The following is a 16,488-nucleotide window of genomic DNA, read 5'->3' on the forward strand; positions in this document are numbered from 1 at the left end:
GTTGGTTATTCCCATAAATGTGGTTTTCCGACAGATTCGTGTCGACAAGTGGCAAGTTTTGTGATCTTTTCCTTTCCATTTCTTGCCGCAAGTGTGAGAATGGCTGTTTCCCATAAGCAAAATTTAAATCAATTGGGAATCGCTGAAACGGGACATCTTTCTACCGAAGATTTCAATTAGCTATAGATTAGTTTTCGGCTGAGGAATGCCATTAAAGGGTATAGTGTGCATGGAGCATGAGAAAGTAATACATAAGCGTACACCAGGGTCTAAGGAAATTTTCTGAGTTAGTAGTGTAGGTCAGTGATCATTCTCCCGCTGAAAGCATAATCGTTTGCTTGATTAAAAAAAGGTCGAAACAGAACACAGCGCTCTTGTGGCAGCGAAGATCATATTCTAAGGATATTTTGTTACAAAAAACGAATAGTCTTTCTTCAAACTCTATCCTACTTCACCACGATGGCATTGTACATCTTAATAATGTGCAACGACGGGCTTAAATATAGTACTTGCTAGACAACCATATACTCAAATTTACATTATGCATGTCAACTGGCTACTGATCAGAGGTAACTAAGTGAAGAAGGATTTTTAATTTCGTTGAACCTCATAGTTTTCATTCGTTTTACGAATTCCAGTGCAATTAATTTAAGTCTAATTAACTTAAAAATTGCATTTCAGAAACATATAATCAAGGTTGTTGTCTTTGTTTCAAGTATAATCCGGTTAGTAGCCAGAGACATACAAAATTATAATATGGAGTGGTGTTTAGTAGGTACACCAGTTGCCTTACATAAGTGTTAGTCCTAGAGATGTTTAGCAATTGAAGAAAAAACAATACTTAGACAAAATGGTCAGAAAGTGATCCCGTAGATCAGACATATCTACTAAACTCGTCCAATGATTTGCTGTATTACTTGAGAGTGAATGCTCTTTGCAGTTAAAGAGTTTTTTTTTTTTCTCAGTATCGCTGAAAGCTAGAATATGCTTTTATCCCGAAATTAAAGTTTGAATCGAAAAATCCGGCTTTTTTACTACTTATACGAAGGTAGTCTTCTATACTTCGGGATTTTGAGACAAAAGTGTCGCCATCTTTCAACTCACACTTTTATCGTCAAGTTGGACAATTTTGACGTTGTGCATACACAAAACGATCGTCATATGAACGCTATTTGGAACTTAAAATATTCAATCCGGCTAAAAAGTGGAATTAAAGCGCCGAATTTTTCACGGGATTATTTTTTGCAACTTTTGACATGGACTAATCCGGCTAAAGTACCATACATCGAAGAACTTCATTCAATTGACAATGAAGCTCCATCAACTACCATTGATTATCTCTGGTATGATGCGCAAACTGAGTTAGCAATCCAAGACGTCTTTTGTGAAGGTCGTCCGAAATCAGTTTTTGTTCCGAAAACTATTAATACCGTGCGCAAACGGAATCAGTTGTCAAGAAATCAGGAAAACCAACCGCCGAAGACGAATTACTCTTCACCATCACATTTTTTAGCACTCAAAACATCCATTTGATTATCATGTAGTTCTACTTGGCACCTTGGTGACAAAAGAGCTTCGGCAATCGGATAAAGGAGAATATATTGAAAAACAATAAAGCGATTTTTGATGATTTTTGTTTTTATAACTCCAATTTCGAAATATAACATAGCGTGATAACGGTATCAAGAAAGTGTTTTATAAATGAAGAATTCGCAAAACACGTGCAACTTTTTCGAGAGTAACCTTATTTAATGTAGACCCAGCCAGATAGGAAGATGTATTATCTGCTTACCGTCTTCTGCTTGAACAAACTTGATCTCCGTTATACACAAATATACACACACACACACAAAATGCAACAATTATGATAATGAAACTTAAATCTCCCGTCGTGTGTCGTCACGCAGATTTATTACATACCATCGTTGTACATTGTGTACCGAAAAAGTCGACACGAAGAAAAAATTAATAAATCTCCATTATTTGATATTGAGTCGCCGCCAACACACAGTCAGCAACACCAAAAAAGCGGCTATTCAACGCCATTGCACATACAATCTGCATATTGCGATCGGTTCATGCTCATTGCAATCTCGCCTTTCGACGACGACGAGGACGACGACGACGAGAAATTTCGCACAAAAGGTAGTCAGTCATGCGCCTCCACGGCACAGCTGCCCTGCGCCGTTTATCTTGTAAGTCGTTTTTGCTTTGCTTGTAACTGCATGTTGCCAAGTCGCCGCGAATTTTATTTGTGAATTAAATGCGCACAGCGACAGCACACGTTTGCATAACTGCAAATTTAAGTACAGTTATAAAGATTAAAATGCGCCCAGCGAAACACAAAAAAAGAGAATAAAGTGAATGAATATAAAAAATGTTTTGAACCAGAATAAGCTGCCCGGCGAATGCAACTTGCTTTCCTGCCACCGCTGCTGCTGCCGGTGACATTGCGTTGCACGAATTTCGTAAGGGAGAAATTGATATAATGCAAAAGCAGCAACTAAACGAAATTAATGCAAGTAAAAAATTGAAGAAATACGCGTGGGTATGAGAAGTCAAAAAAGAAAAAAATAATAATAATCGTAAAAAATGCGCTTGGTCAACCAAAACCCCAGAAGGGAGCGTTGCATCAAGCGACGCACGAAAAGAATGCAGTGAGGCAAGCAACAACAGGAAGCGGCAAAATGTGTTCCGTTGCGTCGATCGTCAGCGCTGTGGCAATACGGTGCAGCGTAGCCCGTGACAACATAGCAGGCCAAGCGCGCTCGCCTTCGAAATTCGCGGCCGAATGAATGGCTCTGCTTGGTTCCTTGAGCTTTACGCATTGTTACCAGAAGTTTTTGAAATTTGTTTTTTTTTTTTCTATCTTTACTTGCAATTTATTCCTTGCTTGTAATTACGCCTTTCTTTCCCCACTTTATTTGGGTATCAAGTCCCGCTTCAGCGCTGACTAGCACTCGAGTTGCGCGCGCATTTTCACTTTTCGTTTAATGCCAAAATTCATACAGTATGCAAATACTTATATATGGATGTGTGTGTGTGCATATATTTACATTTTCATTGTTTACTTTGTGGTGTTTTATGCAAGTCATTCAGGTAAGAACTTTGACTTGGCATTTTAATCGATTTTCGCCATTCGTTTAAACATTTATAACTGCGGCAAATATTTGATTGACAGTTGTGTCAGTAGTGGACACCAAGATGTCAAAATGACAGCAGTGATTAACACGTCATAAAAGTAATTCTCAAATCATTCATTATTAAATTAATTACATGTGATTGCCAATACGTTTTGAGTTTAGGAAGAATGAGGCGTTTTGTATTATTACTTGAACACTACTTGTGATTCGTTTTTTTTTTTTTTCTTAAATACAATAAATTATAAGAAAAAACAAAAACGTTAACTTCGGCTGTGCCCCATTTACACGTGCATTTTTTATAGCATAAAAGGGTACTTTTTTTACTTTGATCGATCCGTTTTATGGCAACTTTATGTTATAGTCATCCGATCAGAATACGTTTTCCGAGAAATGTAGTGGTACCTCAGATGAAAAATTTCGTAAAGATATCTCACCAAAGTTTTCCGTACAAGGACTTGAGTCCGGGGTTTCAGTATGTATGATTCATGGTCCAATATCGGCGATTTCGACAAATGAGCAGCCGCTTGATGAAGAAAGGACGTGTTGCAAAATCTCAATATGAAATATGGTTGTCCAAAAAGTCTTGCGGTATTTTCGCTAGTTGGCGCTGAGAGCGCGTATTTCTTGTTTTATTCGTCGCATCGGGTCATGCTATAGCTTTTTGAAAAGCTCATTTCACGCGCTAACACGTGTTATAGCGTCGCAAACATGAAGCAAAAAAAAGAGAAAATATGGCATATTTTACAGTACTACTACGATAAAAGCAAAAATGCATCTCAAGCCGCCAATAAAATTTGTGCAGTTTATGGACCCGATACAGTTTCCATTTCCACCGCACAACGATGGTTTCAACGTTTTCGTTCTGGTGTAGAGGTGGTCGAAGATGCGCCACGCTCCAGAAGGCCTGTCTTCGAAAACTGCGATAAAATCTCTGAATTGGTCGAAAGAGACCGGCATAGTAGCAGCCGTAGCATCGGTCAAGAGCTGGGCATGAGTCATCAAACCGTTATAAAATAAATAAAAAATAAATCAATAATACCGCAAGACTTTTTCGACAACCTAATATAAAAATATATAAAGAGATATACACAGAAATAACTAAATCAGCTCAGGTGGTCACCCGGATCTTTTATAAGTATTCTTTACAGGATCTCTGAGGTTTCCCTCGGGGTGTTATAAATATCATATATATACTCTGCTCAAGGCATTAAAACGAAAAATGGAAAGTAGGCCCGATAAGAACTTGAGCTCACCACCGCAGAGACAAGCAAAGTCGTGAGCACACTCAAGTTCGATGCTATGTTGTTCGAAGCAGTTTCCACCTTGTTTCATGACTGTCGATGAAACATGAATCCACTGGGCCAACACCAACAAAATGTCAGGAGAAGGTCGTAAGAATAATGTAATTTTTCATTGATTAGTCGGGCATAAATGATATTTACTTAAAAGTAAGAGCTATTATTGCTATTTCAGTCAACAAAAAGCCATTCATATTAGGACTATGTGTCCAGAAGTTAACATGAACTGGTTCTGCCTTCGTCTGAATATTAATTTTCTGACCCACCTAATGCAACAATGTTTATGTTCTTTTACATATCCAGCCCCGCAATGGTGTTAGCATCTAGTGTCCATTGTCCACATCCGAACTACAAATTTTTGGACTCTTTTATCAGAAAGGATATTATGCTAATAATTCTTTAACGTTTCCGACATTTCAAGCAAATGTGCAGCAATTAATTCGGGAGATAGAACGAGTCACCAAAATCACAGTAAACTGGATTAAAAGTAGGGACCGCAATAAACTCAATGAAAGCAGCTGCGCGAAAGAGATCGCGTTCCATAAAAGGTGAACGAATTTTAAACTGATATAATATTAAAACATTAGGGTGATCTGAAATCTTATCTATAAGCATTGTCTACACATTTTTATATGGCTTACTCCTCTGAGAATATGCTTATTTTTCTTAAAAATGTATGTATTTAGAGATTTGCGGGCTGAATTTGAGGAAGGCCGAAAACTTTTTTTCTAAAACTATCAGAATCACCTTAATGGTGCATGATAAATAAGAATGCTCTTTGTAACAATTGACATACAAGCTTTTAAACGATTTCCTAATAATTATGGGCGCATTTGTAAACTATAAACGAGCACTTTGCACCTAAAAAGCTAGAAATTAATAAAATGACCACAAGTCATTCACTATAGACGATGAGCCATTCACAATGATAAGCAATTAATGTGATATTTGCATTGTAAAAAAGACACATACACACATTTGAATAAAAAGCGCCATGTGTTTTGTTTTTGCAACGGAAATGTTGCAGCGTACATTGTTCGAAGTTATTGTCATCACCGGAATCAGCCACAACAACATTAGCTATTAGACGGTTGCAGCAGTTAGCCGGCCATAGCCACAATAACTGCAATAACAAACCGCTCTTGCTCGTTTTCAATATGAATGTTCTACTTTTTACAACAACAACAACAACAACAAATTACAAGCGCACTTTTTAATGGCACAGTTTGTTGGATATGGAATGGACGTTAATTGCAAAGTGTCGTGGTGTGTGTATCTATATAGATATGTTGTATTTGTAGCACTTATGATATGCTTACATACACATATGTATACTCGTATATATAGGTGAAAGTAGTTGTGCTCATATTTGCACTAAATATAAGCGCATGCCTTATGCTCTAGTTTCTACTAAGCATATGTGCATATCTATCTATATACGTATGTTTGTAAGTGCATATATGTATGTGTAAATATTTGCATAAATTTGTTTTTGCTCTTGTAAAGTGATGACATAATTTAAATTAAACGGATGGCAGCCATTAAAAATAGTTAGCTTCTTGGCACATTGTGACACAGTCAAAAGCTCAAACTATGCTCAAGTACATATATGCATCATATTATAGTATATACATACAAATTCATAAAATATACATATGTGTTTACTTATGACATGAGTATACAAAAAGTTAAGTGAAATATTTACAATAAATCTGTTGTAATAACAAATTGAAATGCCATTACAAAAAGCACTTAAACTAAAAAAAAAATTGTAAAAACAACAATAGAATAAAGCAAATTTCAGTAATTAACTTATCATGAAGAGTAATGTGTCTTTTAATTACAAACACAAACGCCTGTATATGTGGGTCATAAAGGTGAAATTTATAACTGTAAAATGCAATTTTGCAATAAAAAATAAAAATTTATTTGGAGCAAAAGCAATAAGTCAGTATTTACATATATATTTCAGAATTATTTATTTTACAGATTCCGTTATTGCCCATACGCGTGTAAAAGTTCGCAAAAAAAATTTTATTTTTGTTGTAACGGTGTAAGCTCACAATTTTGTAAAATGGAGCGCACCAATAAATAAAAGTTGTTTTTTTGGACAAAAAATTGTCAAAAAAAATAAATCAAAACATTTTTGAAGAATTCGGTCGAGTTGAGAAACTTTAATTTGATAAAAAATCGGGTTTGGTCCAGTTATGCAGACCCAAAATTCATGGGAATCATATCAAGAAATGGTTATTATGGAGGTTTTATACGTTAGACTTGCTCAGAAAAGTCAACCGACTCATATATAGTACAGAGGATTTTTCTTTATCTAATCAATAACGCATATTTAGCTTATTGACGAAGTGATTCAGCCAGAAATGAGCCTCATCGTTGAAGATGGTTTTTCAAGTTGTTGCTCAGCCCAATTCACAAACATATGACGACTCTGGTGCTTAAGCAGCTTCAGTTCTTGGGACAGTTTGATCTTGTAAGGATATAGGCCACGATCTTTTCGCAAAATTCCCCACAACGACGTCACAGAGATGCCCAACACTTGAGAACGTTGTCTGAAAGACTGATTTGGGTCTTCCTCAATAGATGCGTTAGCGGGAGCAATATTCTCGACACTGCGGGCATTCTTTTATCTCACTGGCACGGAAACATTTTTGCTGTGCCTGTGGATTAAAATTTTTCCACCAGACGCTCAATCGCTGATCCGACAGGACGATTATGACGTGCATAAACTGAACTTGGCGCTCTGAAAAAATGGGACCATTGACTCCGAATTTTGGTAACAAAATTTAATAATTTCGAATCGTTGTTGGACAGTATATTTTTCCATGATGAAGTTTTGCTGAAGAGAAATTTCGAAAGAGCTGGGAAAAATATGGCGCTTTTAGCTGTCCCTATCCGTATATTTTCGTAGCGTCCTCATTGAAAACCCCGTTATATTATTAAACAAATTATTTATATTTTGTATGAAAAAGATAATCTGTTTCTAATATTTTGAGTTTTCATGATGTAAATACAATTAAAAATAAGTGTCACCCTAATATATAGTATTATCTTTTCACAGTATTTAATATACTGCACATATCAGGATCACCTTAATATGAAAAAATTATTTGTTATGCATTTGAAAATCAACCACAAATGAGAATAAATCTAATATCAGAGATGAAAAAAAATTTTAAATCAAATATTAAATAAACTTGTATATATTTTAGTTCATTTAATATTCTTATTTCATAAAGTGTGCTAAGTTCTACTCCAGGCGGTTCAAAAAGCTTAAATAATATTAGATTCTGCTCGTTATTCTTGCAAAAGTTCCATCTTGAGCTTCACTCAGTTTAAGGGTCGTTTTCTCAATGTGCGTTTAGCAGTCACCTGTCAGTTAAGTTCGGAAGAAAAACAGTTTTTTTCAAAAAGAAGTAGTCTTGGTTAAATTAAGCGGAACTTAACTGAGAGATGGCTGCCAATCATACATTTAAAATACGGGTCGCCTAAATGCTTTAAAATATTAATTTATAAATGCATCAGCTTTTTTTACTTTACGAGTATCATACGTATATACTTATTCATACATATGCATACATATATATATATAGTACATGTATAATATCCATACAGATGAAACTAACTTACATCCATATAGACGAGAATAGATGAGCTAGGGAAAGCGTTGCCATTGTTTCACGTTCATTTTTTATTTGTGTATTCATTTTTGCATTCGCACAGGGTTCGTGCCTGTGTGCGTTTTATATTTGTCATCGACCGCAGTCTATTTTTTGCCTGCACTTCCTATTATTAATGCTGTCATTACAGAATTTACATGTATTTGAGTTATTGCTGTGGTTGTTGTTGCCATTGGAACGCAGCAGACAATGAATTGGAAAAAGCAAGCAAATAGACAACTAACGGATGCATTTCATTTCATTCATTTGTGCGCCATTCAACCAACCAGACAGACAGACGGGCAGGCAGGCAGCCAAAGTCACAGTTAGGCTCACACAAACACATAGATATTAAATGATATGGTGCAGCACACATTGGCCTGCAGTTAGTGTGTCATACGTCAGCCGAGCTGTCAGTTAGCCAGTTAGTCGATTAGACTGACATTTATCAAGTGTGACTGTGTCAAGGGATGTCAATACAGTTCAGCGCATCCTACGTACACATACTAATAAAGCGCACAAAAAAGTCTTTTGTATGCAGTTTTTTCTATATTTTTCAATATTTCCATGTATGTATGTATGTATGTATGCTGGCGAAAATTGTGTCGCCACACACATTTGCATAGAATTCAGTAATAAAATGGCAATTTAACATTTTTCCACACTCGTTCCAACAATCTCAACCTACATCCCCCGCCGTTTAGCATTTTCTCTTACTCATCTCATTCGTTCGACACATTTCAAATCACCCATTTTTAATGAGCTCTCCATTTTTAAAGCAAAAACTAAAAACGCCGAGATGATGTCATCGCCATCATTCTCATCACTGTCAATCAGTCAGTGCTGTCAGCGTTGCGCCCCACTCTATGTACCCACCTCACCTATTTAGTGAGCTTGTCCATTTTATTTCGCAAGGGTGTAAGTTTGAGTACTGCAAGTGTGTGCGTAATTAGTTTCAGGGAATCAATAGTAGCTCACATTTGATTGTCTATATGCTGATCGATAAAAATAGCTATAAGTCATAGAGAGAAAAATTTAAATATAGGCCCGCTCTAAAATTCCTTCATATTTCAAAAAAAAAAAAAAATGTGTTTTGAGTTCTCAAGAAGCCCAACGAATGTGAAAATTATATACACTTTTTACCGATGGTGACCTCGGCTAATAGTATCCTTTATACGTTTATTTTACAGCTTCATATTTTTCGAGTTATTCCTTTAGACAAAAGTAGAAAAAAATAATTCGAGTATCTGAACTACCCTCTGCTTTGAGAAAAGTACTTGTATAAAGTCATATGTTCGAAAAATATCAAAAACTCACCCATAAGTCTTTAAGAACCGAATATCTCTATAGATCATTAAATATTGGATATGAGGGCTATGGAAGTTGATAGCCGAAGGAGTCGCTCCAGAGTTCTTCTTCTTTTCATTGGTAGGGTCTATTAAACGGCGGATCCCAAACCCAGCGCCCAAACCTGTGTTTCGCCTTCTCATTTTCGTTTCATAATTTCAAAGCTTTTGAGCTTTTTTCGACAAACTGAGATTTCAGTTTCATATTGGCTTTCATAATTTCAAAGCTTTTGATCCAAAGAGCTTTTTTCGGCAAACTGAGTTTATAATTAGCTTGGTTTGCTTACTAGAAAGTAACAAATAAATGAAGGTATTTACCGTGTATGTCAGATTTTCACGTCATGATGAAAGTTCATAGCTGTGAAAGCTCAGTTTGTTTAAAAAAGCTCACAACGTTGAAAATTCAGTAAGTCTTAAAAAGCTTGCATTTTCACTTAATGGTGAAAGCTAATAGCGGTGAAAATTCAGTTATTTTAAAAAAGTTCGGCTAGTCTAAAAAAAACTCAGTTTGTCTAAAGAAGTTATCTTAGAAAAGCTGAATTTTCTTAAAAAAGCTCATAGCCCCAGGGCACATTTCATGCGATAAAAAACCACTATATTTCACATAATATATATGAAAGTGGAAAATAAATGAAGGCAAAATGGAAAAATGCTTAAAAAATAAACACTGAGTATTTCTACTCACTTCTCCAATAATTATTTATAGAGCTTAAAGTGTAAATGAAAGTTGTCAACTAACAACGATAATAGCTTGTAATTTATGGCACTAACATTCCTTGTCATCAATTTTCCCACACTCACAACTTAATTGCAAATTGATTGATTGTCGATGCAATTTTTACATTTTTGTAATTATTTCATTTGCTAGACAATTTTGTTTTCTTTTGCTTTGCTTTTCTTTTGTATGACAATCACAAATTCTACGATTTCCACGCTTTCCGAATTTTTCACGCTTCCATTGAAGATAACCGATTTCAATCAAATTCAATTATACACTACCACTTTATACACTCGTTCGCCGCACTCGCTCACTCACTTGGACATGTATGTATATGTGTGTGTGTAATGAATAATTTTCGCGACTCTCTTCGATGCAATTCTCCATTAAATTTTGCATGACTCAGATAAATGTAATGCGCAACAAAACGTTTGAGAACGGCAAATGCAATGAATGGTGTGATGAGGCAAAGAGGAAGTACGCTCGAGCGATATAAAGAGCATATTGAGGAAAATTGTGGAACAAAGAAATGAGCGAAAAGTCTGCGTGTCAACGGTGGAGAGGAGTGCAACTTTGAGGCGATATTGGATATAAAGTGAGGAGGGAAGGAAATATAGAAGATGTTAAAGATGAAGATGTACAATACGTAGATGAAGAAACGGAAGAAAGTCAGAAATTTTATGAACTAAAAAGTTCAAGCTTGACTAGCTAGCAGTTAGAAAAGCATGAGAAAGGCGAGTAAAGGTCTATAAGTAGAAGAGAACTGCATTTACTGCATATATAAATATAATAATGCAAATGCCATAGCTGTTCTTGTGCTTGAACTTGACTACTCTCGAGTCACCGTCAACTATTCCTTACCGCCACGTCGCCTTTGCTGCACTTTTCTACGTACAACTGGGTCTGTCTTTACTCTATTCTCTCTACTCACCAGTCATCGTATCCCACTTTCATATATTTCATTGCCGGCAAGCACTTGTCTGCCTCTACCAACTGCGCTAGATTTGCTCAACACGCCATTTTCCCCACACACACACACACGCACGCAGACATGGCGCCGATCGTACAACGAAGCCGCGATCGGCCAGCGCATATATGTGTGTGTTTGTTAGAGCATAGGAAATAGCAAAATGTACACTTGTGTGTGTGTGAGCAATTGTGAGCAGCGAAAGGTGAATTTGAAAAGCGATCACAACGAAATATGCTTTTTGCGTCTGCCATGCTTTGGTGACTGGGCAACAATTTATGACATAGCAACAGCAGCACCACTTTAGAGGCATGCATAGATATTGCCATGGAACGAAGGCACTGCAAAACCGGCTAATAGCTTTCTACGTGTCTGTAAGCGGGGATATAAGTGAGTATTTGAAGGAATTGCTGATCTGGCTGTGAATTTCAAAAATATGTATTTATATATATATATTTATAGATATGTATTAAACTTTTATGACTATATAAGAAGTGGCAGCATCTAAGTGGCTAGACTCTTTCTTTGTTAACCATTCTAAGCCATGGATTTATAGCTTAGTGGTTATATATGTATATGCATCTATGCCAGCAACACGCCAGCAAGCCCGCAGCGTCTGTGAAATGGTGAAAGCCGTTAAAATTTCAAATTTCGCTAATGTGAAACGCTGCCACAAGGAATAAGCAAATTGGCAGCAAGCAGCATATACAATTTTATATACATACAAGTATATGTAAAACTGCTTTTAGATGTTAGAATATTCCCGCTCTTAGATTAGCAGCGTGAACCGTTAAAAAAATTATATTTCGTGTGCTAAATAAGATTTATGATCAAACATGAAGTAAAATTTATATATCTACATACTATACATTTACATAATTAACAGTTCAGCTTCCAAAATGAGTTGCGGTAAATACAGAAATTTATATAGGAAACTCTATTAAATAATTTATGATCGCAACCTACTTTCTCAATGTCCAGTACTTCAGTCGCTTCCTTGAAGCTTTTACGATTACTTTTTAGAGCTCTTTATTGTTATTGTAATAGTTGTACACTTAAATTTTTAGCGCCTTCCAGTCAATTGGTTTTGCTACTGAACATTGACGGAAATGTCTGAATTAAGAGGAATAAATTTTAACAACAAAAAGAAGGAATTATTTTTGAATGGGGAAAGAATTTTTTTGCCAAATCGATTGAAAAACGTAATTGAAAAATTGCAAAACACAATTTTTCTCGACGTTTTCATACCATTTCATACCAAAAAATTTTTAATTCTAATTTTTTTTTTCAAAATTCAAACCAAGTATTTTTTAAAGGTACTCAATTTGGGTTTTCAAATATTATTTTTCCTTACATACTAAAGAAAATATATTTTTCTTCTTTCAGACTGTTTGTTATTTTTTAATTCTTTTTTCAAAATTTTTTCGAAATGTAAAATAAAATTTTCTTTCGGCTGTATATAAAATTTGTTATTTTTTAATTCTTTTTTCAAAATTTTTTTGAAATGTAAAATAAAATGTTCAATATTTCCAAATTTTTTTTATTAAAAATTTTATGTTCAAAAATCTTTTTCAAGTCCTTTGTTTAAACTTTCTCAAATATCCTATAATAAAATATTTCTTGACGATTCTGAACAATTTATTTGGAAACATGATTTTTTGAACACTTAGAACAACGCTTATTCCTTAACGATTCGATATCGACTTTTGTATGTTTCCGTTTAGGAACAAATGTCACAGTCCTATAATGATAATTATTATTTATTTTAGGAAACATTTAATTTCTACACATTACATTATTTGTCTAATTTTTCAAATTTTGTTTCACAAAATAGTTTTTTTTTTTAAATCCTTTACCATTATGAAGAGATAATTATTAAGAATTTTCTAATAGAACACGTCTCCAAAGTATTTCTTTTATCATGAAAGCAAGATAGCATTGTACTAACATATACAGCGTACACACACAAATACAAAATTGTCAATTTAATACCGAAAGCGCTTTGTGGAATACGAGAGAAACCATGGCAACGTCATCGATGGCATTAACTAGCAACCAGTTTACGTTATGGCTCCGATGCATGTGTTTAGATAACTGGCTGTATGCATATATATGCATGTGTGCACTGGAACTGTGTGTGAATGTTAGCTTTTCTCCGGATTTAGCAGAATTGGCAACAAGCGCTAGTCCATCGTTAGCCGCAGCATCGCATTTAAACCTCATAGGCACAAATACATATGTACTTATGTGTATATGTATGGCTTAGCGCGCATATAATGGATTTCCATGTATTGCTTCTTGCTGGAAATTTCTAACGATTCTAACAATCTACAAGTAGTTCGTCCATAAAGCTGCATGGTAAACTCGATAGGTAATGCAGTGACTGTACAATAATGCAAGCCGGCAGCATTAGTATTGGGTGGCTGATTTTGTATCATATGTAGAAGGTGCTGTTGAATACACTCGTATTGTTGGAAATTATATTCGGTTAAGCTCGAAAATTAGTTTTTGATCTATATACCTACTATAAGCTATATAGCTAGCCATACGCCATAATTTGTACCTTTTGTATACATTTTTATATCTAACATACACTCTTATTCTTCTCTAAGCCACAGCCAAAAATTCTTAATTAATCAAAAATATTACTCATACGCACTGTCAGTCGGTCTTGGTCATATGGTTGTAGGCTGCGTTTTTACTTTAACATACCTTTCCATGAAACATTATTTGAATTATTTAGGACTGTCTTCTGAAATATATTTTATATATACACAATAAGAAAGGGGCAGTCAATCTCGGCTAGATCGATCACAAGGCGACGAGCTTGTATTGGAAAAGCATACATTCGCCTGGGAAGTTTCTCCAAAACAAAAACTGCTTTCGAAGATTGGCTTATTAGACGTCATGTTGCTTCAAAATGTTAATATAAAATTTTTTGTAGTTCTAAAGATACATATCTTTAAGAAAGTAAAAAAGACAAGTCCATCTTTTTCTTTACTCTCAAAATAAATTATCATTGATTTGAACAGAACTTTACATTTCCACAAAAAAAAAAAAACATTTTAGTTCAAATTGTTTTCAAAACTATTTAGTTAATGAATTCTGGAAAAATGTTGGGAAGAGAAGATTTGGTAGAACCAAATTTTTTACGATACATACTTATACAGATATACTTTTATCCTTAAACTACCATTTACTAAAATGTAATCTTTCATTTTAATAAAAAATATATTATTATATTCTCTTATTATCCTCTAATAAAGTCGAACATTACAAGTGCTGCCAAATTTTGGACACCAATTAAATTTCAGTTTTGGGAAATAAGTGCTTACCTACCTCAACATGGCCTTATTGTTTTGTGCATTGTTATGCTGATATTATTTAATTAGTGTTTCGTTCCTTTCCACCATATATTCGAGCATATTTTCAGTAGAATTTTGACGGCGCTTGCACCCCCACAATATGCACACAAAAGCAATAGTACTGGTATATAAATGTGGGGGCTGCATTGATGGAGACTCAGCCTTACTCAAACGCTGCACAAATGTGAGTGCAAAAACACACAAACCAAACTGCATACATATGCAAGTCAATGCATAAATCCAAAGCCTTTATATGTTCAACTTTAACAATATATAAATTTATATATTTATATGTGTTGGTATATATACTTGGGTATGCACATAAATGTATTTCCGTTCGTTGACGGCATCCTCTTTGCACTTGAACTATTATCCTTTGAGGCCATCCTTTTTCGCACACGGCAAACGGGTACACAGTAGTTGCATTCACCGAGGCCTTGTCCTCGGCAATGTACGAGTCATCACAGTACTTGCACGAACGGTGCACCGTATTTACGAAGTCACGAAATTTTTTAAACTAACAACGAATAGTGCAACGAGTTGCCGAAACGAGCGTCCATTTTTGGTACGCCAGCGTTAACTTAACGGTAAATAGTAGTGACGAAGGCAAATAGTGTAGAGCGCTGCACCGCGTTGCCTCCGTAGTTGTAGAAAAGTCCTTGCCGTACGCGTAGTACAAATGTATGTCTGTTTGTAGTTGGTGGCGTCCTCAGCCACTATTTTAATGTAGTTTTCGCTGGTGCTTGTTCTTGTTATAGTTTTGCCGCACAGTTCGTTGCTCGACAACTCGTTGGTTCTTTGTTGGTTGCGTGTTTATGCTTTTTGTGTTGTTTTTTTTCTCGTTTTCTTCACGGTTTAAGGGTGGTTGGGGCCTGCATGTTAATTTTCACCAAATACATTCGGAAAATAGCATTTTGTTTTGCCTGCATCCAGCTAGGTTGGTGCTGCGCATGTGCATAGTTTTTGTTGCAATTTTTGTTGGCAGGGTCAGTTTTTTGTTGCACTTTCATATATGCACCATTATGTGGGTATACATATATAACTCTGTCTTTTCTCTACTATTGAATCGAATCAAATATTTGATGCACATAAGCTTTAATTGTTTTATCGTAATTGCGTAGTAGTTTTTAGTTTGGTTCATCAATTTCTCACGTCCTTCTGGCCCTTTTCAATTGATTTGATTTTTAATAAATTTGCAGTTGTAAAAATTTTATGTGGTTTAAATTATATTTTTGTATAATATTCTATGTTATTATCGCTTTTTTTATGTGGTTTGGTTGAGGTTTTCTTATGAGCTTTTTCTTTCTGTGGCTTAATTTCGGTTTATAAATTATTTTAAAGTCATTACGCTAAACTTTTATTATTTAATATTATTAATTAGTTAACAATTGTTTTGGTATTATGTGTACTATTTAATAAGAAAAAAATTCCGAAAAACATAGAAGTTCAGTTATACTGAAAAAATAAGAGCAGTACGAGTCTTTCCTCCTTTCAACATAACATAAATACAAAAAAATATTAGTCTTCAGAAACACCTTTAAGTTCTGTGCACAATGAGACACAGGTTTTCTAGTATTTCTTAATAAAGTGAGAGAAAATCGTATGCGCTCTATTATATAAGCGGAGTTATCAAAAAGTATATCGTGCAGGAGTACCAAAATCGCTTTATTTCAAGATTTTCGAGATAAATACTCGCCATATATTGCAAACTCAACACATATTGCAAACTCACCACATTTTGAAAACTCACCACACATTGAAAACTCACCACACATTGAAAACTCACCACATATTACAACCTCAACACGGAAATACTTTGTTTCTTATAAGTGAAGCCAAGGAGGCTGAAAAAATATTGCTGGAGATTATTTATAGGACTTTCAGTTAAGGCTGTGCAAATATAGAATGTATGGCTCTAAACGAAATAGTATTGAAAGCTTATTAAAGCCAAAAAAGGACGAATGGACATTATAAAATATT

At 35.0% G+C, this 16,488-nt stretch overlaps 1 long non-coding RNA gene across 1 annotated transcript in view; it reads right to left on the reverse strand.

Moving 5' to 3' along the window:
- The window catches only part of LOC108969081, a 45,135-nt gene extending 29,475 nt beyond the window's left edge, over positions 1-15,660 (reverse strand). Inside the window, exon 1 of the long non-coding RNA XR_001993381.1 lies at positions 14,483-15,660. This is a non-coding gene — a long non-coding RNA (uncharacterized LOC108969081). The remainder of the gene's footprint in view (positions 1-14,482) is intronic.
- Positions 15,661-16,488: the final 828 nt, after the last annotated feature.

Source organism: Bactrocera latifrons, unplaced genomic scaffold, assembly GCF_001853355.1.
Source record: "Bactrocera latifrons isolate USDA-ARS-PBARC rearing strain unplaced genomic scaffold, ASM185335v1 scaffold_24, whole genome shotgun sequence".
Lineage (NCBI taxonomy): Eukaryota > Metazoa > Arthropoda > Insecta > Diptera > Tephritidae > Bactrocera > Bactrocera latifrons.